This window comes from Hevea brasiliensis, chromosome 4, assembly GCF_030052815.1.
Source record: "Hevea brasiliensis isolate MT/VB/25A 57/8 chromosome 4, ASM3005281v1, whole genome shotgun sequence".
NCBI lineage: Eukaryota > Viridiplantae > Streptophyta > Magnoliopsida > Malpighiales > Euphorbiaceae > Hevea > Hevea brasiliensis.
Window position 1 is genome coordinate 36,284,532 of NC_079496.1, and position 27,832 is coordinate 36,312,363.

Sequence of the window (27,832 nt, forward strand, 5' to 3'; positions counted from 1 at the left end):
GCAAACACATTCTTTAGGGAGAGAAAACCTTCCCATGGACGAGCTGCCATCAATCCTTCGAGAAGCCGACCTGCAATCGTTCAGCCAAGAGTATAACATTAAGCCCGATTCATACAAACTCATTAAGTGTCACGGCAATCTTTGAGCCGATCACTTCTTCGAAGAGAATGATATGATCATGGTATACGAAGAGCAATTAAAAGCCGGGCTGCGGTTCCCTCTTGACGACTTCTTCAAGGAAGTTTTAAAATTTCACCAAGTGTGCATAGCCCAAGTTCACCCGAACTCATTGCGGATCTTAGTGGCCTTCAGAGGCCTTTACCGAGCCAAAGGACTCAGTCCAACGGCGAAGGTATTCGCCAAGCTATATAGGCTAACTCGCTGAAAGGACGATGAGTACTGGTTCTTTCAGGCGAAGCCACATTGCGGGCTCTTTACCGATCTGCCCTCCTCCCTGAAGAATTGGAAGAATCACTTCTTTATTCTGAGGAGCAAAATTTCGAAAGGCTTTGAGGGTTTCCCACGCAGCTGGTTACACCAGGGCCCCTTACTTTCGAAGCGCATCACCCTGAATAGGGAAGAGGCCTAATGGTGATGAAACTGAAAGATCAGGCGGCCAGACATAAATTCTCTTGTTTAGATGCAGTGACAGCCGAACTGCATCATTGGACTATGCAGCTTGTCACCGGCCAAGAACGCGGGCTTCAGCTCTTTGACCTCAGCTTCGGTACTTTCTATATCTCTGATCTTTGGGCCTTAGCGATCTCACTGACCTTTTCTCTGTGCAGTTATGGCAAGCGGTGAGGCTTCTAAAGAGAGCTGAAAGCGGAAAAGAGAGGTCTCCCGAAAAGTGCGGGAAATGAAGCGGGCCGAGCTGCTTCAGACGCCCAGGCATGAGCCTGGGGAAATGCAAGGAGGCTCATCTCAACCCTCGGGACAGCTGATCCCCAACATAGAAGTGGTCCGATCTACTCCTCATCAAGAAGAGCTGCCACCACCCCCTCCAGTTGCTTCGAGTGCGGAAGGGGGTCCTTCCCAACCACCTGTGAGGACCCTTTCCTGCGGTGCCCAAATCCTGATCCACTCGCTGGAGAAGAGCCGCACGGTTCGAGAGAACTCGGGTTTTGCTAAGGTCCTGGGGTCCTCCATCTACCTTCGGGAGGATCAGGATAGGCTAACCCCGAATAGCTTCGACGATATCTTGACACAAACTATGAGCCTGAGCGTGGAGAGTCTGGTGAACCAACATATTATCCAGGAGAAGGCTCATCGCTTGAGGCAGGATGTCGAGAAGGTGGGTCAGGAAGCTGCTTCCCTCCGATCTCAACTTTCGTCCGCCCAAAACTACATATCTGAAATTGAGGGGAGGATGAAATTTTACGAGGATAAGCTGGCCGAGCAGGCTCATGTTCTTGAAGAGGTTCGGGCGCTCCGAGCTGTTGAAGTCGCTCGCCTCACTGAGGAGCTTAAAGCAAAAGAAGAAGAGGCAGTGACGAGGGAGGCCGGTGCTTATGTGAACGCTCATGGGGATCTCTTGGCCGAGCTCAAGAAGCGGTATCCCGAGGAGGACTTCTCTTGGATGGTGGATCTGGCTCCCCAGGACGAAGAGGATAGCGAGGAGGAGGCTGAAGGTGAGAGAGGAAGCAAACAAAATGTAGAATAGGCTGGGGGTGATCCTCCAGCCGAATGACTTGTATAAATTTTCGCTTTGAAATGAAATGAAATTCCCTTTTTGTTCAATGAATGGATGGGATCGGAAAGTATCTGAATTGCATAAGCACTTGATTGTCTGAACATATTACAACAACTAAAAGTGATTATTAATCCAAGTGTAAGAGGTCGGAAAACATTGTAAGCATGAGATCGGCTGAGAACAAACGCTAAACGGGACTTGATTAAAATTGAAAATTTAATTTGAACACTTAAGATCGGAATCATCATTAAACCGGATTGGAACCTTAACTTTATTAGACGATTATCCCCAAACTTTTAAAAGGGAGATCGGCAATAAGACTGGTGACATAAAGGTCTAGTGTTGGTTCAATTTCATTTGACAAGAGAGATCGAAAATGTAATTGACTAATCAGGAGACTTGACAATTGGTTTGAGAGATCGGTGAGGCTTTAAATGATATGGGGACTTAGCATTGATTCGATTCCTTTTGAGAAGAGATCAGAAATGTGATTGACTGGTTAGGAGACTTGATAATTGGTGAGGCTTTAGACTTAGTATTGATTCGATTCCTTTTGAGGTGAGATCGGAAATGTGATTGACTGGCAAAGGGAGACTCAGTGCAGGGGATCGGTTTCAAAGTTTATTGATTTCGGGGATCGGCCAAAATATGGTGTCGACAGCTGCCCCTCTTTACATAATTCCTACTGGAAAGAATTTTCCGTGTAGGGATTATGTAAAGATTCAGACCCATATTTTGGACGATTGGGCATTGAAATGTTAAAATTGGTAACAGGAATTTAAATGCTGAAAAATTAAAGTCAACTTGGATCAAGGAACCAGAGATTGATTAACAAGAAATTTAAAATGCAGGAAAATTAAAATCAACTTAGATCAAGGAACTAGAGGTTGATTGACAGGAAATTTAAAATGCAGGAAAATTAAAATTAACTTAGATCAAGGAACCAGAGGTTGATTGACAGGAAATTTAAAATGCAAGAAAATTAAAATCAACTTAGATCAAGGAACCGGAGGTTGATTGACAGGAAATTTAAAATACAGGAAAATTAAAATCAACTTAGATCAAGGAACCAGAGGTTGATTGACAGGAAATTTAAAATGCAGGAAAATTAAAATCAACTTACAGAGCAACTCTAATCTCGACACGAGAAGTTCCTCCACGACGAAGTATACTTAACAAGATCTCGAAGGTCAATGATTAATGGAGGACGAGTTACAAGACTTGACCTACGACCTTATTTCTTCGGATGCCCCTTTTCTATTCTCGACTTTCTTCTTATTTTGCGAAAAGCGCCCTTGCGGGTTTTCACTTTCCTTTCGCCCATTTAACTAGAAGCGCCCTTCCAGGTTTTCACCTCTAGTTTTTTTTTTTTTTTTTTTTTTAGGCCATTTCCTGCAAATCTCATAGCAAAGTACGTGAGGTTATCAATTTTCAAATCCTAATCTTATGGCAAAATTTTAACTGATTAATAGCGCATTAGATAAAGAGGTTAAAGAAAGACAATATTAAAGAGTGAGTATACGGGAAAGATAAAAGCGAAGAAAGTATGACTTTATTATGGTTTTAAGAAACAAAGGTACAGTTTCAAAGAAAAAGGGTACAAGGATAGATCTCACATAGTTTTTGTAGTTAACTTTGAAGTCTCTTAACTGCCATTATTTCAAGTACTCTGAAGCCTCATGCCATGACGGTTTATTTCCATCCTCGGTTTCATGCCCCTTTCCTTATTTCTCCCTTTTGGTTCTTGGGATGCCCTTTCGGGTTTTCACCCCCCCCCCTTTTTTTTTGGCTCGCTCTTTCAGGGCGCCCTTTTGGATTTTCATCCCTTGCTCATTTTACAGAAAGCACCCTTCCAGGGTTTTCGCCTTCCTTCGCACATTTTGCTAGGAGTGCCCTTTCGAGTTTTCACCCCTTCTTTTTTTTTTTTTATTTTAGGCATAGTATCTTTTGACGGTGTCGGCATTCACAGGTCTTGGAAATTCTTCACCGTCCATGTGGGTCAAGATCAATGCCCCACCAGAAAATGCTCTTTTAACCACATAGGGTCCCTCGTAGGTCGGTGACCATTTACCCCGGGGATCGTTTTGATTCGGAAGCACCTTCTTCAGGACTAGGTCCCCTGGTTGAAATTCACGTGGGCGAACACCTTTGTTAAATGCCCTGGCCATTTTTCTTTGGTATAACTACCCGTGACATGCCGCCGCTAGCCTTTTCTCATCTAGCAAATTTAATTGGTCCAACCTTGACTGGATCCATTCCGACTCATCAATCCCTGATTCTTTCAAAATTCTTAGAGAAGGAATTTTTACCTCAATAGGTAGTACAGCTTCCATCCCGTAAACCAGTGAGTATGGGGTTGCCCCAGTTGATGTCCTTACAGAAGTTCGGTATGCGTGAAGGGCGTAGGGAAGCATATCATGCCAATCCTTATAAGTGACTGTCATTTTTCATATTATTCTCTTGAGATTTTTGTTTGCAGCTTCCACTGCTCCATTCATCTGGGGACGGCATGGTGAGGAATTGAGATGTCGAATTTTGTATTGATCACATAATCTTTGGATCTTCGGACCATTCAAATTCTTGGCATTGTCAGTGACGATTTCATTGGGGAGGCCATGCCGGCAGATGATATTATTTCTGGGGAATTTGAGAAATGTGTTCTGTGTAATGTGGGCATATGATGTCGCTTCGACCCATTTAGAAAAATAATCGATAGCCACCAGGATAAATCTATGCCCATTGGATGCCTTAGGGTTGATGGGACCAATCACATCGATGCCCCACATTGCGAAAGGCCATGGTGAAACGAGGTTGAACAATTGGTGAGGTGAAACATTTATCGGATCCGCGTAGATTTGACACTTATGGCACTTTCGGAAATACTTGACGCAATCCTTTTCCATGGTAGTCCAAAAATATCCTTGTCTCATGAGTTGCTTAGCCATCATATGCCCATTGGCATGGGTTGCACAGTTTCCCTCATGAGTCTCGAAAAGGATTCTCTTCGCTTCTTTTGCATCCACACATCTCAACAATTCGCCGTTGGAGCTCCTTTTGTATAGAATTTCTCCACTGGGGAAGTATCCCAACGCTAATCTCCGAATCATCCTCTTTTCGTTTTTGCTCGTCCCTGAGGGGAATTCTCTGGTTCTGATGTAAAGCAGGATGTCATGATACCAAGGTTTACCATCAGGTTCTTCCTCGATCATAAAGTAGTATGCCGGCTCACTCCTTGCTTTAATCTTTAATACCTGAGTCGTTTGCCCTTCTTCCATTTGAGCCATAACAGCCAGGGTGGCTAAGGCATCTGCAAATTGATTCTTGTCTCGACTAAAGTGAGTGAAAGATATTTCTTCGAACTTCTTAATCAGCTCCAGTCAGTACTTCTGATATGGAATTAGCTTCGGATCCTTAGTTTGCCATTCTCCCTTGACTTGATAAATGATCAGGGCTGAGTCTCCATATACCTCCAACTTCCTGACTTTCATTTTGATGGCAGCCTGTAGACCCATCACACAAGCTTCATATTCTGCGATGTTGTTGGTGCAGTCAAATTTCAACTTGATAGCTATCGGGAAGTGTTTTACATCCGGGGATACCAATACAGCTCCGATTCCACTACCGGACAAAATGACAGCTCCGTCGAAATACATTTCCCATACATCAGCCGACTCTTCTTCTCCGCAGTCTACTTCGTTAATATGCTCATCAGGGAACTCAAAATCCAGAGCTTCATAATCCTGGATAGGGTTTTCTGCTAGGAGATCAGCGATCACGCTACCTTTGACTACTTTTTGGGTCATATAGACAATGTCATATTGGGAGAGTATGACCTGCCATTTGGCTATCCTTCCTGGCACGAATGGGCTTTCGAATACATACTTAATAGGATCCATCCTAGAGATGAGCCATGTCTTATGATTCAACATGTAGTGTTTAAGGCGATTTGCTGTCCCAGCTAACGCGTAGCAAGTTTTCTCTAGGAAAGAGTATCTTGACTCACAATCATTGAATTTTTTACTCAGGTAATAAATAGCCCTCTCTTTTCGGTTGGTATCATCATGTTGCCCCAAAACACATCCCATTGAGCTTTGTTGGACTGCCATATACAGAATCAGCGGCCTTCCTGCCACCGGTGGAACCAATACTGGTGGGTTAGACAGGTACTGCTTGATTTTCTCGAAAGCCTCTTGACAAACTGAATCCCATTGAGTGGTGTTGTTCTTTTGGAGTAGTCTAAAAATAGGCTCAGCTTTAGCGGTGAGATTCGAAATGAACCTTGATATGTAGTTCAACTTCCCTAGGAAACTGTGCACCTCCCTTTCTGTTTTTGGGGATGGCATCTCTTGAATGGCTCGGACTTTGTCTGGATCAACTTCTATTCCCTTCTCGCTCACTATGAATCCCAACAATTTCCCAGATCTAGCTCTGAATATGCATTTGGCAGGGTTTAGTTTCAGCTGATATTTCCTGAGTCTCTCGAATACTTTCCTCAGTACCTGCACATGACTTTTTCCTCCCCTGGACTTGATGATCATATCATCCACGTACACCTCCACTTCTTTATGCATCATATTGTGGAATAATGTGACCATAGAGCGTTGGTAGGTGGCGCCAGCATTCTTTAACCCGAAAGGCATGACCCGATAACAAAATACCCCCCATTGAGTGATAAAAGCAGTTTTCTCCTTGTTTTCCTCATCCATTGGGATTTGATTGTACCCTGATGCCCCATCGATACACGAACACCTGCCCAATCCCGCAGCATTGTCTACTAACACATCAATGTGAGGGAGAGGGAAATCATCTTTCAGGCTTGCTTTATTAAGATCCCTGTAATCAACGAACACCCTGACTCTCCCGTCCTTCTTCATCACCGGGACAACGTTAGCTATCCATTGGGCATATTTAACTACTTCTAGAAATCCAGCATCATACTGCTTCTTGACCTCATCCCTAACTTTGAGCAATGTGCCAGGATTCATTCTTCTTAATTTCTGCTTTACCGGGATTGTCCCCGGAATTAGGGAAATTTTGTGCTTCACTATATGAGGGTTCAAACCAATCATATCATCATAGCTCCAAGAGAATACATCTAGGAATTCCTTGAGCAAACTGATCATGTCTTCTAATTCTTCACTCTCCATAACCTTAAGTTCCCTTTTCACTTCTTCTATGCCTAAGTTTACGGTGTGCGTTTCGTCCCCACAAGGCACTAGGGAAGGTTCATCTCTTTCATCCCTTTCTTCTGTGAGTTCCACCTCAGAATCACTTGAAGTAGTGGTAGTTATGGGGATTTCAAAATTAACTAGAGGAATTTCTGAGTCTATTGAATTATTAGGTGTTAATTGAGGAATGGTTCTGAATAAATGAAAATGGAATATATTATAAGGATGGATTTCAAAAAAGAAAAAAAAAAGAGAATTGGATATAAAATGCGCTTTTAATTCATTAACATTTATGTCATAAAAAAAGGGTCCATTTACAATATTACACTTGCCACCATGGACAAAATGATAAAGTGTAGATAACCAAAAGTACTTTACTCGAAATTGAGTACAGGGATGTCCTCTGCTGTCCAGTTCTTGCCCTTCAGCTATTGGCGAGACTAGAGCCTCATACAAGGAATCAAGATGGATGACATCGATGGATGTTTCATCGGGTAATTCTTCAATCTCTGCCGGATTTTCAATGACCGGTTTAGTGAAGACCTCCGTGATTCTCGGGACTACCTTCATTTTCCCGATTTTCTAATCAAATCTTTGATCCCGAAGCATATTCCTCATCCAGAATCGCCCATCCATGAGGGCATCTTCCTCGTATCCCAAACCGCAACGGCCTACCTTCTGGATAGCCGGTATAGGTTCGACAATCCCTTGTAATGCGGCGCCTAAACCCTTGCCCTCTTCATACCCATTCCTCAACATCATCTTGGCTACCATAGCCATAGCCCCTTCATTTCCTGAGATGGTTTCTTGTAATTCAAGAGCCTGAAAAGAGCTTTCCAACGACTCCTCAGCAGCTTCCACATAAGGAAGTGATTGTGGCTTGGTGACCAATATGGCTTCTTCCCCTCTCACAGTGATGATTTTGCCGTCCATAATGTATTTAATCTTCTGGTGCAAAGTTGAAGAAACGGCATTCGCTGAATGGATCCAAGGCCTCCCTAGCAACATAGTGTATGCAGGTTCGATGTTCATCACTTGGAATGTGACGTTGAAAGTGCATGCACCAATTTGGAGGGGCAAGTCAATGTCTCCCAGCACTTTTCTTCTTGTACCGTCAAAGGCCCTTACCACCATAGCACTTTAACGTATATTGGAACGGTCAATCGGTAGCCTAGCCAAAGTGGCATTAGGCAGTACATTGAGCACGGATCCATTATCAATAAGGACCTTGGCCACTATACAACCTTTACATTTCACCGTCACATGCAGAGCTTTAGTGTGCGTTAAGCCTGCAGGGTCTATTTCTTCTTCTGAGAAAGTGACAAAACTAGATGCCTGAATTTGTCCTACTATCTTCTCGAACTGCCCCGGTGTGATGTCGGGGTTCACAAAGGCCTGATCCAGAATTTTCTGCAGGGCTTGACGGTGCACCTCAGAGCTCAGAATTAGCGACAACAGTGAAATTCGAGCAGGTGTCTTTCTTAACTGTTCCACCACTTCGTATTCACTTTGTTTCATTATTTGGAGTAATAGTTCCTCCTCTTCTCTTGGACCGGCAGGTTCTTCCTTCTCCGCTTTCTCAGCCTCCTCTTCCGTATTTTCTTCCCATTTTTACTTTCCCTCTCTTCTTTTCCTTCTCCTCATTCCCGTAACATCTCCCACTTCTGGTTATAAACTCAACTTCTGGCTCAAGCGGGGAAGATTTTGTGGCAGCGACGGGCTGAGGATTAGCTTGGGGAGTAGCACTGCTGGTAGGTCCGACATAAGTCATCTTGAAGTGTTCATGAGGAGTGAAGCACGGTTTAGGAAGTGCCGAAGGTGAAGCAAGACTAGGAGCTGGTATACTGCTTGACGCTCCTTGGGTGAAAACTTGGAAGTTATAATTCCAAGGTATAGCATGGGTGTTTGTGACAGGGAGCTGAGGCGGGGTTCGTATGATTATTACTGGTGGTGACGATGCTGGGGGTGAGAAAGTGATTCTGTGGTTAGGGGTAGAGGCGTTTTGGCTGAGTCAGGCTGTATTTACTCCGCCCTCCATTTTTGACTTTGCCTGGCATCTCAGAACTTTGAGGGACAGTAGGTTCTGGACCTCTTGTTTGAACTCTTCATAATTTTGCAGTTCGTAGTTAGCTGCCCTTCCATGATAAGGGCATCTCGTCTTATCTTCAGGTTCTGTTATTTAGGGGTGGAGGCTGAGCAGGCTCTGCTTGAGCTGGCGGAGCAGGTTCTCCCATACCCCCAGTCTCAGCTGCTGCAGGTGGAGCATGACTCTCCACTTCCTCCTCAACTGCCCTCTGAGATGTAGGGTCCATATCCTATTCAAAATAAGGAAGATAAACAGATCTGCATTAGTGTCACCTCGACTCTTACAAATGCAATGCATGGTATGGACTCAATCTAGGCCCAGAAACGCCTAAACCGTGCTCTGATACCACTAAATGTGACACCCCTTACCCGTGCGTACGATACCCGAGTAAGCAATGTCACACGGTGTATCGGCACACTCTATTATACCTTAATTAATTTTTATCATGCTTTTGAATATAACTTGTGAAATATAATATCTTTAAGCCATTTTTCAAAATTATAATTTATTGAGGTTCCGAAAATTTTAAAGAAAATCCGGCAGAGTATCAGCTAAAAATGGAGAAAACAGTTCTTCGGAACCTGTGAAAAACACTTCCGATATTCATATTCAATCAATCCCAAACTCCAATATCAAAATCTCAACATTTTTCAATTTCATTTCTCAATCATTCGTCTCATGTGATAATCATGTATAAATCACAGATAAACATTCACTTTTCCATTCACAAACACAATTCTCATTATTTACATGAACATCAAAACACATTTCATAAGTTCGATTACATATGAGAAAATAAAAATTAGTTACAAAATATCAAAATGAAATCTAGTGTCCTACCAATGCACTGTGGAGGGTGAGGTGACACGGACACTATGCAGAGCTACAGGATGGACTCACCCAGTCTGCGGTCTACTGGGCTCACGATCAGTATCTCCAGAACCTACGCGTGGCAAAAGCAACGCGCTAAGCAATGATGCTTAGTGGTGCAATAATAAAATAAAAGAAAATAGCAGAAAATAAATATGTATTGAATGTATATGTCTTATTTGTTTTATATTTGTTATATTCATTTATTTCTTTAACTTTGTCCATTTTCATTCATTTGGTTGCCCAAGTAACCTATCTTCGACGATCGGATCGATAAACGGTAACCGCACTGGGTATCAAGTACCTCGGGCCGTCACACCATCGGTCACATATGTATCTCCCGGTGTGCAACCGAACAGCTAACAAGCTATAAATAGTATTAGGCAAGAGGCCAAGTCTCAACACAATATCAAAATGGCTAAAAGCCATAAAATCACAGAATGGCATAATGCCATGTGCAGTACTGCTAACTGAACCCTATTGGCATGCCAAACTATCCAAACCAATCTTATTAGGTATACTAGGGCATTTGATACTTTAAAATTCTTCAATTTGTGAATTTCAAGTTTTGGTGTCACTATTCACTTTATTAGTCAACAAAAATGTTGACTTTTGGATAGAAAATAGGTGTATTGGTTTTAACACTCCCAATGTACCACATTTTGTATTTAAAACTAGTTGGAATTAATCACCAAATCCATTTCCAAACTTAGCACTAAGGGGCAGAATTTTCAGTTTTTGTACCATAAATTTACCGTTCCATTAGGGACTGTTACAGTGGAAATTTGAGGAAATGGTAAACATGAAAGTTGTTCCTTATTTTGTCTAGTTGAATTTCTTTTTTTGAATCTCCATTTGGAGTTTTGTAGCTCCAGATATGGTCCAAAAACCACAGCTGGCCGGATTTGAAAACTGCAGAATTTACCAAATCTACAGTACAATGAACAGTAACTGTGAGTGCCTTGTTGGATAGGTTCTGGTCATAATTTGGGGTAGGTTTCTTCATAAAAGTTGTTTGTCTATATCTTATCTTGTTGTTGTAAAAATTTCAGGTCAAATGGACCATTTTACAGTGAGTTATGGCCAAATGAACAGTTACTAGTCATTTGGTCATTCTGCAGAATCTGCTTGCAGGGTATCCGGATTGGGGCCAACTTTTGGTCCACTTACTTTGGTCTTTTGGGCATGGTTTCTTCAGAAAAATTGTGCCATTATATGTCTTGTTTCATGTCCAATTGGCCAAACACCAATTGAACCTACACAGCTAAAGATATGGCAGTCCAAACAGGCTGGACTCACAGCCTCCTTGCTGCTGTCACTAGGCAGCCTACCAATTTGGTTTGTAACACTCTAGTTCACTTCAAATTATGATTAACTTACCTCAAATGGTCACTAATTGACCATTAGAATGTTCACTAATCATTTCATAAGCCAAGTCCAATTTTCACTCCCAAAACCTTAATTTCCCATTATGATTCACACAAGAGGCCTTAATTAACTAGCTAATTCACTATCCACATATATATATGCTTTAAACATGATCTCTTGTCCACTTTAAGTCCATCAAAACAATCAACCCTATCCCTTCCTTAGGGCTGCCAAAATTCATGGTAAACATACACCTAAATTGTACTCATTTGGCTTACAAATTCTTACTCCTTTTTAAGTCTCTAACATGGAAATAAAGAGTTTTAGATATATATGTGCACTAACCTCTTGTAGGGCAGAATTTTCCAAGCTTAAACTTCACTTCCTTCCCTTTTCTTGGCTGCCAAAAGGTTATGCAAGGTGCAAGAATGAATTTTAGTGAAAGGAATAGGAGGATTTATGGTGAAAGGAGGAGAGAAATTGAGCTTGTTGAAGGTGTTAATGGAGGTTTGGTGCTAGGGCAATGTTTCGGCTGGTTTGGGGAGGATGAAGGTGGCTGTTGGCTTTTTGATTTCTTTGGTCTTTATTGTCTCTTTTATTAGTTAATTAAATAGTTGTTTAAATGCAATTGGTGGGAACTTTTAATTGACATCATAATGATGTCATAATTTGCTTTTTATGGATTTTTCTTTTCTTTTCTTTTCTACTAGCTTTACATTAATTTTTTTCATCAACATTAATTCATATTTTATATTATAATAATTATTTACTTAACTGGACAAGTTGGCCAAAAATCGTCTCTGAAGGCGAAATGACCAAAATGCCCTCCGTTTGGCTTAACGGGTCAAAATTGTCTGTACCGATTGAAAAATTTTTCTAAATATTTTCATGGCATTCTAATGCCATAGGAACCTCAATGACCTTTCTCTGGAGCCCCAAAAATTATTTTATGAATTTTTCCCCGGGTCTAGGGCTCCTAGTTGCGGGAACAGCAACTTCCCTTTGGGTTACCCATCACTTGGGCACCGGCTCATTTAACTTAGTTGTATTTTATTTTTAAAATTTTTACTAAATTTTGACACCGGTCACCGGAACAGTAGAATGTACGGAGTTGCTACCGGGAGGGTGTTACAACTCTTCTCCTCTAATTTAAATTTCGAACTCGAAATTTACCTGATGCAAACAGTTGAGGGAACTGTTGCCTCATCGTTTCTTCACTTTCCCAAGTTGCCTCCTCGGTGTTGTGGTGCCTCCAAAGCACTTTCACCAGTGGAATCCGCTTATTTCTCAGCTCTTTCACTTCCCGAGCCAGGATCCGTAGAGGTTCTTCTTCATATGTCAAATCTGGTTGTATTTCAATTTCTTCCCTGGAGATGACATGTGAAGGATCTGAGCGGTATCTTCTGAGCATGGACACGTGGAACACATTGTGGATCTTGTCCACCGTGGTAAAGCTAGCCTATAGGCCACTGGACCCACACGTTCAATGACTTCATATGGGCCAATGAACCTAGGGCTCAACTTACCTTTTCTTCCAAACCTCAATACCTTTTTCCACGGTGACACCTTGAGGAACACTTTGTCACCAACCACATATTCTATTTCTTTTCTCTTTAAGTCGGCATAAGATTTCTGTCTGTCTGAGGCAACCTTCAGATTAGCTTTGATTAGTTTCACTTTCTCCTCAATCTGTTTCACCAGGTCTGGCCCTACCAGTTTGTCTTCGGCCAATTCAGTCCAGCACACTGGAGTTCTACATTTCCTCCCATACAGTGCTTCATACGGGGCGATTTGGATACTAGCTTGGTAGCTATTGTTGTATGCAAATTCTGCTAGTGGGAGGTATCTATCCCAACTTCCCTCAAACTCAATGACACAACCCCTCAGCATATCCTCAAGGACCTGACATATATTTCATGTTATTATTATCATTTTAGTTCAATATTTGTATTAATTCAATTGGTTTCAATTGTTTACCTGGATTACTCTTTCTGATTGCCCATCCGTCTGAGGATGGAAAGCTGTGCTGAAGTGGAGTTGTGTACCCAAGGACTCATGCAACTTCTTCCAAAATCTCGATGTAAACCTTGGGTCTCGATCAGATATGATGGAAAGTGGAATTCCATGCAATCTAACTATCTCACTGATATACAATCGCTAACTTCTCCAGGAGTAGTACCCTAATCGGGCAGAAGTGTGCCGACTTCACAATCTATCTACTATCACCCATACCGCATCATGTTTCTTCCGGGTGAGAGGTAGACCACTTACAAAATCCATGGTGACCGATCCCATTTCCATTCGGTATGCGTATAGGTCAGAGCAAACCCGATGGAACTTGATGTTCTGCCTTGACTTGCGACATGTCAAGCATTTAGTCACATAGTCACTATGTCTTTCTTCATACCAGCCACCAATATCAAGCTTGGATCATGATACATCTTTGTACTTCACAGGTGCATAGCATATACACCGGTGTGTGCCTCTTTGAGAATCTGGCCTTCAATTCCCCATTATCCGGTACACAGTCTTCCTTTGTAATCTGAGACACCCATCCGCTTTCACCCCATAGTCGCTGCTTTTCCTCCGGGATTTTGCTCATAATAGCCATTAACTTTTCATCCGCTTTTGCCCATCTAAAATCTGGCAGAGTGAGTTTGGCCTCACTTGCAACTCAGCCAAAATAGCTCCATCTCGAACTAAAGATAGACGGGCATTCAATGATCTCAAAGCTGTCATGGATTTTCTGCTCAAAGCATCAATAACTACATTTGCCTTCCCAGGATGGTAGTCAATTACACAATCATAGTCCTTCAGGAACTCAATCCATCGCCTCTGTCTAAGGTTGAGCTCCTTCTGGGTTGGCAAATATTTTAGGCTTTTGTGGTCTGTGTAAATGTAGCACTTTTCACCATATAAGTAATGCCTCCATATCTTCAGTGCGAAGATAATTGCTGCAAGCTCTAGATCATGGGTAGGGTAGTTCTGTTCATGTGGCCTTAGCTGCCTGGAAGCATAAGCAACCACCTTTCCCTCTTGCATCAATACACACCCTAACCCATTATGAGAGGCATCACTGTAGACTACAAAGTCCTTTCTTGACACTGGCTGTGTTAACACGGGTGCCTCTGTCAACATAGCCTTCAACTTCTCAAAACTAGTCTGACACTTGTCATTCCAGTCAAATCTGACATTCTTATGTAACAACTTGGTCATTGGAGCAGCTATTAAGGAAAATCCTTTCACAAATCTTCTGTAATACCCAGCTAGCCCCAAGAAGCTTCTGACCTCAGTTGTATTCCTGGGAGGCTTCCATTCCATCACTGCTTCTATTTTCTTGGGATCTACCCTAATCCCATCAGCTGACACTATGTGTCCAAGAAATGCAATCTCATTCAACCAGAAGTCACACTTGGACAACTTAGCATACAGCTTCTTTTCTCTCAAGGTTTGCAAAATAATCCTCAAATGCTCATCATGTTCTTCCCTGGTCTTGGAATACACCAGAATATCATCAATAAAGACCACTACGAACCGATCTAAGTATGGATGGAAGATACGGTTCATAAGGTCCATGAATGCCGCTGGTGCATTTGTTAGGCCAAAGGGCATCACCAGAAACTCATAATGCCCATACCGGGTCCTGAATGTAGCCTTTGGCACATCTACATCCTTCACCCTCAACTGATGATACCCTGATCTGAGATCAATCTTAGAAAATACTCCTGCTCCCTTCAACTGATCAAACAGATCATCGATTCTAGGCAATGGATATTTGTTCTTCACAGTCACTTTATTCAACTGCCGGTAATCGATGCATAGCCTCAAAGTCCCATCCTTTTTCTTTACAAACAGCACTGGAGCTCCCCATGGTGACACACTGGGGCGTATGAACCCTTATCAAGCAAATCTTGCAACTGAATTTTCAACTCCCTCAATTCAGTGGGTGCCATCCTATAAGGAGCAATGGAAATGGGTGCTGTACCCGGCAGTGTCTCAATAGCAAATTCAACTTCCCTTTCTGGTGGCAAACCAGGCAACTCTTCAGGAAATACCTCTGGAAAGTCTCTTACTGTGGGTATATCACTCAGGTTTGGCTTAGCCTGCCTAGTATCCACCACATGTGCTAGGTAGGCTTCACAGCGTTTTCTCATCATTCTTCTTGCAACTGTGGCTGAGATGACATTGGACAAGAAATCTGTCCTTTCCCCTACAACAATGATCTCATTACCTTCAGAAGTTTTCAAAGAAATCCTCTTCAGTTTACAATTAACTATTGCCTGATGACGTGACAACCAATCCATTCCCAAAATCACGTCAAACTTGTGGAAGGGCAACTCAATTAGGTCTGCCAAGAATTCATACCCCTGAATCCTTAACGGGTAACCCTTGTATACTTTGTTCACCACTACACTGTGGCCCAATGGATTAGTGACCAGAATGTCTTGGTCACTCTCCCCTACTAGTATCCCCCTTTCTACGGGTAAGTTGATGCAGATGTATGAATGGGTGGATCCTGGATCCACCAATGCATGCACAGGTGTATTGTAGAGGAGAACGCACTCGATGACGCCCGGCATCTTGCTCCTCCCGAGCTCGGGGCATAAGCTCTGGCAGGTGGTCCGTTATCCGCCTCTCTGGCTCAAATGCGAGCCTCGTGATGGTTCCATCGCGCGACGTTGCGATTTCCTAACCCTTTGTGGTACAGAAGCAGGTCTGTCTGCTTGTGTTGGAGCAGCTGTAGTAGTTCTGCGTGGACAGTTCTTCAACTGATGCTCTGTTGACCCACACCTTAAGCAGGCACCAGTCACTCTCCAACACTCCCCCTTATGCCATTTCAAACAGTGTGGACATGCAGAAGATGCTGGGGCTGGTCCCCTGAACCCCATCCCTGGAGAGCTGCCCACTGATGGTGTGGACTGACCTCTCCTAGGGGTAAACTGTGGCCTGGGCCCCTGAGACTGACCCTGACCTTGTGGTTGACCTGAACTCTGTGCAGGTGGACCCTTGAACTTCTTCCCAAATGCAGGAGATGAACTAGACTGACCCGGGTCCCTCTTCTGCTGTCTCTCCCTTCTAGTCTGCTCACTGATTCTTACTTTTTCAACCTTTATTGCAGCTTCCACTAACTTGGTGAAGTCTATAATTCCCAAGGCATTGATCATGATCTTATATTATCATTTAATCCCTCTTCAAATCTCTTACACCTTTCGGCCTCATTAGGGACTATCTCCCTTCCATAGCGGCTCAATCGGACAAATTCCTTTTCATACTCGGCCACTGACAGCTGTCTCTGCCTCAGATTAATGAACTCTCTTCTTCTCTCTTCCAGGTATACACTACCCACATATTTATTCTTAAATTCGGAGAGGAAGAAGTCCCAAGTTACTATTTACTTGTACTTCATCGACACTGATCCCACCATTCATATGCATCGCCTTGCAGCAGAGATATAATGACTTCTAGATTTTGCTCGGAGTGCAGTGGAGTTGTTTTAAAACTCGCTGCTCTGTTTCAACCAATTTTCTACCGCAATGTAATCATCTTCTCTCTTGCCAAAGAAGTCCACTGCTCCAAACTTCCTCAATTTTTCCAGGTGTGATTTTGGTTGTGGAGGTAGTGGTGGTGGTGCTGGCATTACCCCGGCCATTTGTCTAAAGAATTCGGCCATTTGCTGGAACATGGCCTGTGGAGGCTGAGCAGGCTCTGCTTGAGCTGGCGGAGCAGGTTCTCCCATACCCCCAGTCTCAGCTGCTGCAGGTGGAGCATGACTCTCCACTTCCTCCTCAACTGCCCTCTGAGATGTAGGGTCCATATCCTATTCAAAATAAGGAAGACAAACAGATCTGCATTAGTGTCACCTCGAATCTTACAAATGCAATGCATGGTATGGACTCAATCTAGGCCCAGAAACGCCTAAACCGTGCTCTGATACCACTAAATGTGACACCCCTTATCCGTGTACAGTATACCCGAGTAAGCAATGTCACACGGTGTACCGGCACACTCTATTATACCTTAATTAATTTTTATCATGCTTTTGAATATAACTTGTGAAATATAATATCTTTAAGCCATTTTTCAAAATTATAATTTATTGAGGTTCCGAAAATTTTAAAGAAAATCCGGCAGAGTACCGGCTAAAAATGGAGAAAAAAGTTCTTCGGAACCTGTGAAAAACACTTCCGATATTCATATTCAATCAATCCCAAACTCCAATATCAAAATCTCAACATTTTTCAATTTCATTTCTCAATCATTCGTCTCATGTGATAATCATGTATAAATCACAGATAAACATTCACTTTTCCATTCACAAACACAATTCTCATTATTTACATGAACATCAAAACACATTTCATAAGTTCGATTACATATGAGAAAATAAAAATTAGTTACAAAATATCAAAATGAAATCTAGTGTCCTACCAATGCACTGTGGAGGGTGAGGTGACACGGACACTATGCAGAGCTGCAGGATGGACTCACCCAGTCTGCGGTCTACTGGGCTCACGATCAGTATCTCCAGAACCTACGCGTGGCAAAAGCAACGCGCTAAGCAATGATGCTTAGTGGTGCAATAATAAAATAAAAGAAAATAGCAGAAAATAAATATGTATTGAATGTATATGTCTTATTTGTTTTATATTTATTATATTCATTTATTTCTTTAACTTTGTCCATTTTCATTCATTTGGTTGCCCAAGTAACCTATACTGGACGACTGGACTGGATAGACGGGTAAACTTGCACTGGGTATCAAGTACCTCGGGCCGTCACACCATCGATCACATATGTATCTCCCGGTGTGCAACCGAACAGCTAACAAGCTGTAAATAGTATTAGGCACGAGGCCAAATCTCAACACAATATCAAAATGGCTAAAAGCCATAAAATCACAGAATGGCATAATGCCATGTGCAGTACTACTAATTGAACCCTATTGGCATGCCAAACTATCCAAACCAATCTTGTTAGGTATACTAGGGCATTTGATACTTTAAAATTCTTCAATTTGTGAATTTCAAGTTTTGGTGTCACTATTCACTTCATTAGTCAACAAAAATGTTGACTTTTGGATAGAAAATAGGTGTATTGGTTTTAACACTCCCAATGTACCACATTTTGCATTTAAAACTAGTTGGAATTAATCACCAAATCCATTTCCAAACTTAGCACTAAGGGGCAGAATTTTCAGTTTTTGTACCATAAATTTACTGTTCTATTAGGGACTGTTACAGTGAAAATTTGAGGAAATGGTAAACATGAAAGTTGTTCCTTATTTTGTCTAGTTGAATTTCTTTTTTTGAATCACTCCATTTGGAGTTTTGTAGCTCCAGATATGGTCCAAAAACCATAGCTGGCCGGATTTGAAAACTGCAGAATTTACCAAATCTACAGTACAATGAACAGTAACTGTGAGTGCCTTGTTGGATAGGTTCTGGTCATAATTTGGGGTAGGTTTCTTCATGAAAGTTGTTTGTCTATATCTTATCTTGTTGCTGTAAAACTTTCAGGTCAAATGGACCATTTACAGTGAGTTATGGCCAAATGAATAGTTACTGTTTATTTGGTCATTCTGCAGAATCTGCTTGCAGGGTATCTGGACTGGGGCCAACTTTTGGTCCACTTACTTTTGTCTTTTGGGCATGGTTTCTTCAGAAAAATTGTGCCATTATATGTCTAGTTTCATGTCCAATTGGCCAAACACCAATTGAACCTACACAGCCAAAGATATGGCAGTCCAAACAGGTTGGACTCACAGACTCCCTGCTGCTGTCACTAGGCAGCCTACCAATTTGGTTTGTAACACTCTAGTTCGCTTCAAATTATGATTAACTTACCTCAAATGGTCACTAATTGACCATTAGAATGTTCACTAATCATTTCATAAGCAAAGTTGTTCCATTAATTGAATAGTTCATACATGGCATTCTTTACATTGGCCTAGGCTCAGAGAGGTTCTTTATAATGTAATGACATTTCCTAAGATATTCATAGAGCCTTTCTTCTTGTCTGGCAGGGTCGAACATTTTTAGGGCATATTCAGATTCAGGTAAGAGTTCTTGTTTTCCTTGTGCTATCATTCTCTCCAGCTGGTTAACATTCTCTTTTAGCTCTTGATAAAGAGCGGCTTGTCTTTCTTTTTCCTTTCTTTCTTTAGCACATTCTTTCAGAATATCGTTGATAAACAGTGCCTGTTCCTTCAGTTCAAGCTTCTTCTTTTTGCTTTCTTATTTATACTCTTCTACGAGTATCTCCTGGTATTTCATTATTTCTTGAAGCTTGCAATTCTGTATTTCTGCTTCTTTTATTACAGCTTGGAGAGAGCCTTTTTCCTTTTCCCATTGTATCTCTTGCTCTTCGAACCCCATCTTTTCGGTCCTTGCCTCTTCCCTGAGCCTTCTTACTTTTCTTTTGAGGATCTGTTGTTGGTCCTTTAACTGTTTTATTTGATCTTGTAATTGCGAGTTTATGGTGTTTGCCTTTTGTAGGGAATCAGCCAAAAGATCACTAGCTTCTTCTGAAAGGACATTTTGATAAGGGTTGCTGCCTTCGAATTTGGTTGGATCTGCAGTTAAGTGTCCTTGATCCCTGCCAGCCCTCCATTTAAGATAATCGCCCGTGGCACTTGGACCTTTAGGCGACCTTTCCATAATAGTGATTTTTTCCCAGGATCTGCGAGCTATTTTCAATCCTTCCTCCTCATTGAGCTCATGGTAGAAATGACCTCGGTGGTATTCTTCGATGTTGATTCTGAACAGTGTTGAGCCAAACTGTCTCATTACTTGTCACACCTTACCCCTCTGTAAGGCATAACATGATCCCGTAGAATACCTAATGAACTACCGAACTTCACCTACCGATAACTCATTAAGTACCCTACAAGGGATTTTAAAACAATTTTCTTCTTTTTGATAAGTGGTGAGCATTTCTAATAAATATTTAAAACATGTAATTAAGTTGAAAGCTAGTTGGAAATTTTGGCCCATTTTATTTTTTCGCAGATTTTATAAAAATTTTGACAGAGTTTCCTCTGTATTTTGAGAAAACAGTTCTTCAAATACCTATAAAAAGCACTTCTAGAAGTTTTTCTCAACCACTACTTCGGTTTCACAATCAAACTCAATCAATTTCACAATCATTTCAATAAATTTCTCAAGTTCAAAATTCAATAGTCCTCAAGGTACAGTCAATCAATTTCATACATTCATATTTCTTTAAAGATAAACAATTTATGTATTCATCATACAAAAATTTACATTAAGAAAATCCAAACTAAAGTTTATTACAAATTTTATACAGATTTTGTACAAGCTGCTCAAAACCCATCTTCACATGTCCATACATTTCTGTGCATTACATACATCAAAAAAAATATTTATGATCAGGGTATAAATTATACCCGATAGCTTCAAAGCAGAATGATCCTCAATCCTCAAGACTCGATCTGCTCCTCTAGTCTCTCAGATTCTGCGACAAGAATAGAAGCTATCACGAGTACTAGGACTCGCAGTGCACAACATACTAAAATAATCTTTATGCAAAACTTAAATCATATTTATTCAAAAATTTGACTAAACATGAGCATTAAACACAAAACATAAATTATGAGATTTTAATGCAAACTAGGTTCATTTCAAAGTATCAAAACACACTTCATAAAACCCACAGTTAGATCATGCCATTCGAAACAAATAGAATCTCAATAGCCAGAGGCTAAAGAGAAATCACATCACAAGGCTAGCTAGCTCAAATATATGGATATCCATTCACATCCTCTTCTACTGGCACACCTCAACACTTCTCCAGAGAAGGAATCAAAATTCGAAACTAATTACCCCCACTAGTCGTGCTAGTGAGGTGTTCAAATATATGGTCATGACACTGCGGTTTCAAAACTTATCTTAACAATTTGCTAAACATTGCCATTTCAAACATACACAATAACTTTCAACAATTTCGATCAAAGCATCATAAATAATGTCTCATTTCACTTTTTCAAACCATTCAAAACAATATGCAGCAAATAATTTACAGAAATTATACGTTGTGCACAAACCTCAAACGAGTCGTCCCTTAGCCTCGACTCGGTTCCTCGGGTTCCTTCCCGATATTCTTTTCAATTGAAACACACAATTTTACAATGTTTCAGTACTAGAACTTAACATAAATCCAAAATAAATTTAGCTTCACATTTACCTAGCTCTAACATGCTAAATTCGACGTTCTTTAAATTTTGTGTTTCGGGTTACTATTCACTGCACTATTCAAGTCAAATAGTTGACTTTCTAAGGCTTAATAGGTATGGGAATTCCAACTTCACCCACATACCACATTTTGGTCACTAAACTTGTTGGTTTTGGTTATTTTCTCAAAGCTTAGGTCATTTTGGCAAAATTGCCAATTTTCGGTTTTGGAGTTCTAAGTTGCACTATTTTATTAGTCAATCTACTGTAGGAATTTGGCAAAACTTTCTTCATAGAAAATGTTCCTTATTGTCTTAAGTGTATTCTCATTTTTGGATCACCCCAATTGGAGTTTTGTAGCTCAAGTTATGGCCAAAATAAGTTTACTGTTCACGTGCACTATTCATGCTGCAATTTTGGGTTCTGGCAGATTTTGATCCAACTTTGGTCAGTAATTTGATTAAGTTAAGTTCATAATTTGGTCTGACTTTCTTCATATGAAATGTTCTACTATGTCTTAGGTTTCCATCGGTTCAAGAATCGCCTAAATCTGAATTTTCTAGAGAAAGTTATAGCCATCCAAACATTACTGTTCAACTGAAAATCTGTAGAGTTGCAGGTTTGGTAACTCAACTTTGCTCAATTATTTGAATGGGTTAATGGCATATTTGGGGTGATGTTCTTCATGAAAGTTTTAGGTCTATATGCCCTCTAACCCCTTGCCAAATTTCAGGTCAATTTGACCTGTCTAACTCGAGTTATGACCAAATGAGCGATTCTTGTTCATTTGGTCGATTTAATGCGATGGCAGCCTGCTATCATTTCACTTTGGTCAATTGTTTCACCAAGTTTTGGTCAGTTTTTGGCCATGGTTCCTTAATGAAAATTGTGCTCTTTTATGTCTATTTTCATTTGCAATTGGTGGCATATCAATTGGACTTGTAAAATTTGAGTTTTGGTCCTTCAAAGTGGGTTTGGTCATGCTGCCAGCAGCATGACCATTGACTTACGAATTTGGTTTAATTTCCTACCATTCCCACACAATCCATTTGGTCATAATTGACCATTATTTCACTTCACAATAGACCAAAGTCATCATTTAAGCATTTCTCCAAAATTTGGTTCACAAACCCTAACCACACTAAATTGTTTCATTTAATCACATTTAAGCATACCAACATCACATCTACCTTCATATAAGCTTGCCTACACTTATAATCTAATCAAATTCATGCACTACCATATCAAACCCTAGCTGATCAAAATCCAAGTTTAGTCCTCCTACAATTAATTTCATTTCATTTTAAGTTAAGATCTAAGTTACATACAACAAGAACACAAATATTAAACATAATTTTCAATTTTAAATTCACTAACCTTAAACTTTGAATTTCAATCTTCAATCCCACTCCTCTTTCTTTCTTTCTTTCTTGCTCAATCCTCTTCTCAAGTGAGGTTATCAATTTTTATGGAATAATTATGGAAGAAATTGGGGTTTAGTAGGGATTTAAAAGCTTGAACTCAAGCTTTAATGGGGTTTAGAAATGGAGAGGGAGAGTGAGAGTGGTGGACGTCCACTTAGGGAAGAAGGACTTTTTTTCTTTTTCTTTTTTCTTTTCCTTTATCTAATTTAATTTATGGAAGACCACAAAAAAAAATCCCAATTAAAAAATTCAATTTATTAATTTAGTTATGACATCATCCATGATGTCATAACTTTTGACTTTTTCATTTTCATCTCTTTTTTTTTTTTTTTTTTTTTTTTTTTTTTTTTCTATTAGTTCTTTAATTTAATTCTCAATTCCGAAATTTTCTTTTCTCCGATTTTATTGGACAGTTAGGTTAGGAGTCAGCTCTCGGGGTCAATTGACCAAATTGCCCCTCGCCGGTTCAACCCGGTTTGCAAATAATCCAATATTTCTTTTGGCTCCCTGACCTAATTATTTGACTGACTTAACAGTTCTTTTTCATGATTTTCTCTTTTCCACAGTGTCCATAAGGGTCCTAAGGACCGCAGCGTCACTTTTTACGGTTCGAAATTTGAGTTTAAAATGACTTGTGATGCGTTCAGGAGGTCACTCATCGCTGTGACTCTCGGCTCGTTTAACTTCTTATGTTCTGTTTTTCTTATTTATAGTCAACTAATTAAACATTACTAATTATTTGTGTTTATGGCTTCTTAAGTTGTCTTAAGTGTGGTCCTAATCCTGTTAATTGTCCGGACCGACACGGTCCATAATGTGATGAAATCTACCAGGCTATGCAACCGGGAGTGTTACAATTCTCCCCCTTAAATAAATTTCGTCTCGAAATTTTACCTGGTATCAATCTATGAACAGCTGTGGGAGATGTCTCCTCATGTCCTCCTCTCGTTCCCAAGTAGCTTCTTGGCCCTAATGATGGTTCCACAGCACTTTTACCAATGGTATCTGCTTGTTCCGTAGTCGCTTCACCTCATAAGCCGAGAATCTCTATGGGTTCTTCTTCATATGTGAGGTCTGGATTCACTTCAATTTCCTCTACTGGTAGTACATGAGATGGGTCTGATCGATACCTCCTCAACATAGACACATGAAAAATATTATGTATCTTCTCCAACTCTAGAGGTAGTGCCAACCGATATGCCAAAGGACCCACTCTTTCCAGAACCTCATATGGCCCGATAAAACGAGGACTTAGTTTCCCCTTCCTACCGAATCTCATAATCCTCTTTCAAGGAGAAACTTTGAGGAAAACTCTGTCACCTTTGCATCTTGAACATCTCTTCTCTTCAGATCAATGTAGGACTTCTGACGGTCTGATGCAGTCTTAAGTCGACCTCTGATCACCCTGATCTTCTCCTCAGTCTACTGAATAATTTCGGGTCCAATCATCTTTCTTTCACCCACGTCATCCCAACACAACGGGGTTCTACATTTTCTGCCATACAAAGCTTCATATGGAGGCATCCCAATGCTTGATTGGTAGCTGTTGTTGTAAGCAAACTCAATCAAAGGCAAGTGTGTATCCCAACTGCCCTCAAACTCAATCACACAAGCCCGTAGCATGTCCTCCAAGATCTGAATTACCCTCTCAGACTGGCCATCTGTCTGTGGGTGGAATGCCGTACTGAAGTTCAATCTAGTTCCAAGGGCTCTCTGAAGACTACCCCAGAATCTAGAAGTGAACCTAGGATCTCTGTCTGACACGATGGATACTGGCACTCCATGCAGTCTCACGATCTCATCAATGTATAACCTGGCCAATCTGTCTAAACTATAGTCCATCCGGACTGGTAGAAAATGAGCAGATTTAGTCAGTCTGTCAATAATAACCCATACTGCATCATGACTCTTCTGTGTCCTCGGAAATCCCATCACAAAATCCATTGTTATTCTTTCCCATTTCCATTCTGGTACTGGTAGTGGATGTAACAACCCAGTTGGTACTTGATGCTCTGCCTTTACTTGTTGACAAGTTAGGCATTTGGATACAAACTCTGCCACATTCCTTTTTATACCCATCCACCAGTAATGCTCCTTTAGCCCTCTATACATTTTTGTGCCACCAGGGTGCATGGCAAAAGGAGACTCATGTGCTTCCTTCAAAATGATCTGCCTCAAATCAACATCATTAGGAACACATATTCTGCCCTGGTGTAACAGTAAACCATCATCTCTGATTGAGAATTCTGGTTTCTTGCCCTGTCGGACTGCTTCCATCAACTTTTGATACTTCTGATCATTCTGAGCAGCCATTCTTATCTGATCAATCAACACTGGCTGTACATGCCATGCATCTGCTGTTTGCCCCTCATCATTAATCTCTAAACTGGCATGTAATGATCTCAACTCATGTACCAAAGACAAAGGAGTAACTCATAGACTTGCCATAGTCTTGCGACTTAAGGCATCAGCCACAACATTAGCTTTCCCTGGCTGATAGTCTATCAGACAATCATAGTCTTTTATCAACTCTAACTATCTCCTCTGTCTCAAATTCAGCTCTTTCTGGGTGCCCAAATACTTTAAACTCTTATGATCTGTGTAGATGTAACACTTTTCCCCATACAAATAGTGCCTCCAGATCTTAAGAGCAAACACAATAGCTGCAAGCTCCAAATCATGTGTTGGATAATTCCTCTCATGAGTTTTCAGCTGGCGTGATGCGTAGGCAATAACATTTCGATCTTGCATCAACACACAACCTAACCCATTATGAGAAGCATCGCTATAAACTGTATATTCTTTACCCGGTGTAGGTAAAGTCAGGACTGGAGCCTTAGTCAAACATCTTTTCAATTCATCAAAACTCTGTTGGCATTTGTCCGTCCACTGAAATTTCACATCCTTTCTAAGCAGCTTGGTCAATGGAGATGCCAACATGGAGAACCCTTTCACAAATCGACGGTAGTATCCACTAACTTGAGCTGCGAATCTCTGTGACATTTCTGGGTGGCTTCCAATTAAGGACAGCTTCAATCTTTCTAGGATCTACCTTAATGCCCTCTTCTGATACTACATGCCCCAAAAAGGATATCTCCTTCAGCCAAAATTCACATTTCAACAATTTGGCATATAGTTGTTTCTCCCATAAAGTCTGTAGTACAATCCGCAGATGTTTGTCATGCTCTTCTGCATTCCTCGAATAGACCAATATATCATCGATAAATACCACAACAAACTGGTCGAGGTATGGTCTGATGATAGTGTTCATCAGATCCATAAAAGCAGCCGGAGCATTAGTTAACCCGAATGGCATGACCAAGAACTCATAACGGCCATAGCGGGTTCTGAAGGCAGTTTTAGAAATACTCTGCTCTTGTACTTTCAGCTGATAATAACCTGATCTCAGGTCAATTTTGGAGAACACAGCTGCACCCCTCAACTGATCAAACAAGTCATCAATACGGGGCAATGGATATCTGTTCTTTATTGTCACCTTATTCAACTGCCGATAATCAATACACAAGCGGAGAGTGCCATCCTTCTTCTTTACAAACAATACTGGCGCTCCCCAAGGTGACACACTAGGGCGAATAAAGCCCTTGTCAAGCAACTCTTGTAATTGTATTTTCAACTCTTTCAATTCTGCAGGTGCCATTCTATATGGCGTTATGGAAATTGGGTCCACACCAGGCATAACATCAATCTCAAACTGCACCTCTCTTTCTGGAGGTAATCCTGGTAATTCATCAGGAAACACATCCGAAAAATCACATCTGATGAGGGATGTCCCTTAGTGCTGGACTCCCCACTTGGGTGTCTATAACATGTGCTAAGTATGCTTCACACCCCTTTCTGATCATTCTTCTGGCTAGTGCAGCCGAAATGATGTTTGATGGCAGTAAATGCCTCTCCCCGTGTATTACCACATCACCGTACAAAGGGAGACCAAAAGTGGTATCTTGATCTCTGATCAATCATGGCATGATGCCTGGCTAACCAATCCATGCCCAAGATGATATCATACTCTCTGAAGGGCATTTCAATCAAGTCTGACGGGAAAACATGTCCTTGGATCACCAAAGGACAGTCTCTATAAATTCTGTTGACCCGGACTTCTTGTCCTAATGGACTAGTTACTAGCACTTCAAAATCCATTTGCACACATGGAACAGCAAGTGAACTAACTATGCTAGCACTAACATATGAATGGGTTGAACTCGGATCAAACAACACAAACACATCTTGATCAGAGATAGAGAATGTACCAGCTACCACATCAGAAGTCTCAGCCTCTTCTCGCTGTTTCATAGTGTAGATTCTGGTCGAAGCACTTCCTTGTCCTGACTGACCAACTGTGCCTTGATTGCCTGAAGCAGTGCTTCTACCTCTGCCTCTTCCTCGCTGTTTCATAGTGTAGATTCAAGTGAGGTTATCAAGTTTTTATGGAATAATTATGGAAGAAATTGGGGTTTAGTAGGGATTTAAAAGCTTGAACTCAAGCTTTAATGGGGTTTAGAAATGGAGAGGGAGAGTGAGAGTGGTGGACATCCACTTAGGGAAGAAGGACTTTGTTTCTTTTTTTTTTTCTTTTCCTTTATCTAATTTAATTTATGGAAGACCACAAAAAAAATCCCAATTAAAAAATTCAATTTATTAATTTAGTTATGACATCATCCATGATGTCATAACTTTTGACTTTTTCATTTTCATCTCTTTTTTTTTTTTTTTCTTTTTTTCTATTAGTTCTTTAATTTAATTATCGATTCTGAAATTTTCTTTTCTCCGATTTTATTGGACAGTTAGGTCAGGAGTCAGCTCTCGGGGTCAATTGACCAAATTGCCCCTCGCCGGTTCAACCCAGTTTGCAAATAATCCAATATTTCTTCCGGCTCCCTGACCTAATTATTTGACTGACTTAACAGTTCTTTTTCATGATTTTCTCTTTTCCACAGTGTCCATAAGGGTCCTAAGGACCGCAGCGTCACTTTTTACGGTTCGAAATTTGAGTTTAAAATGACTTCGCAGTCGTT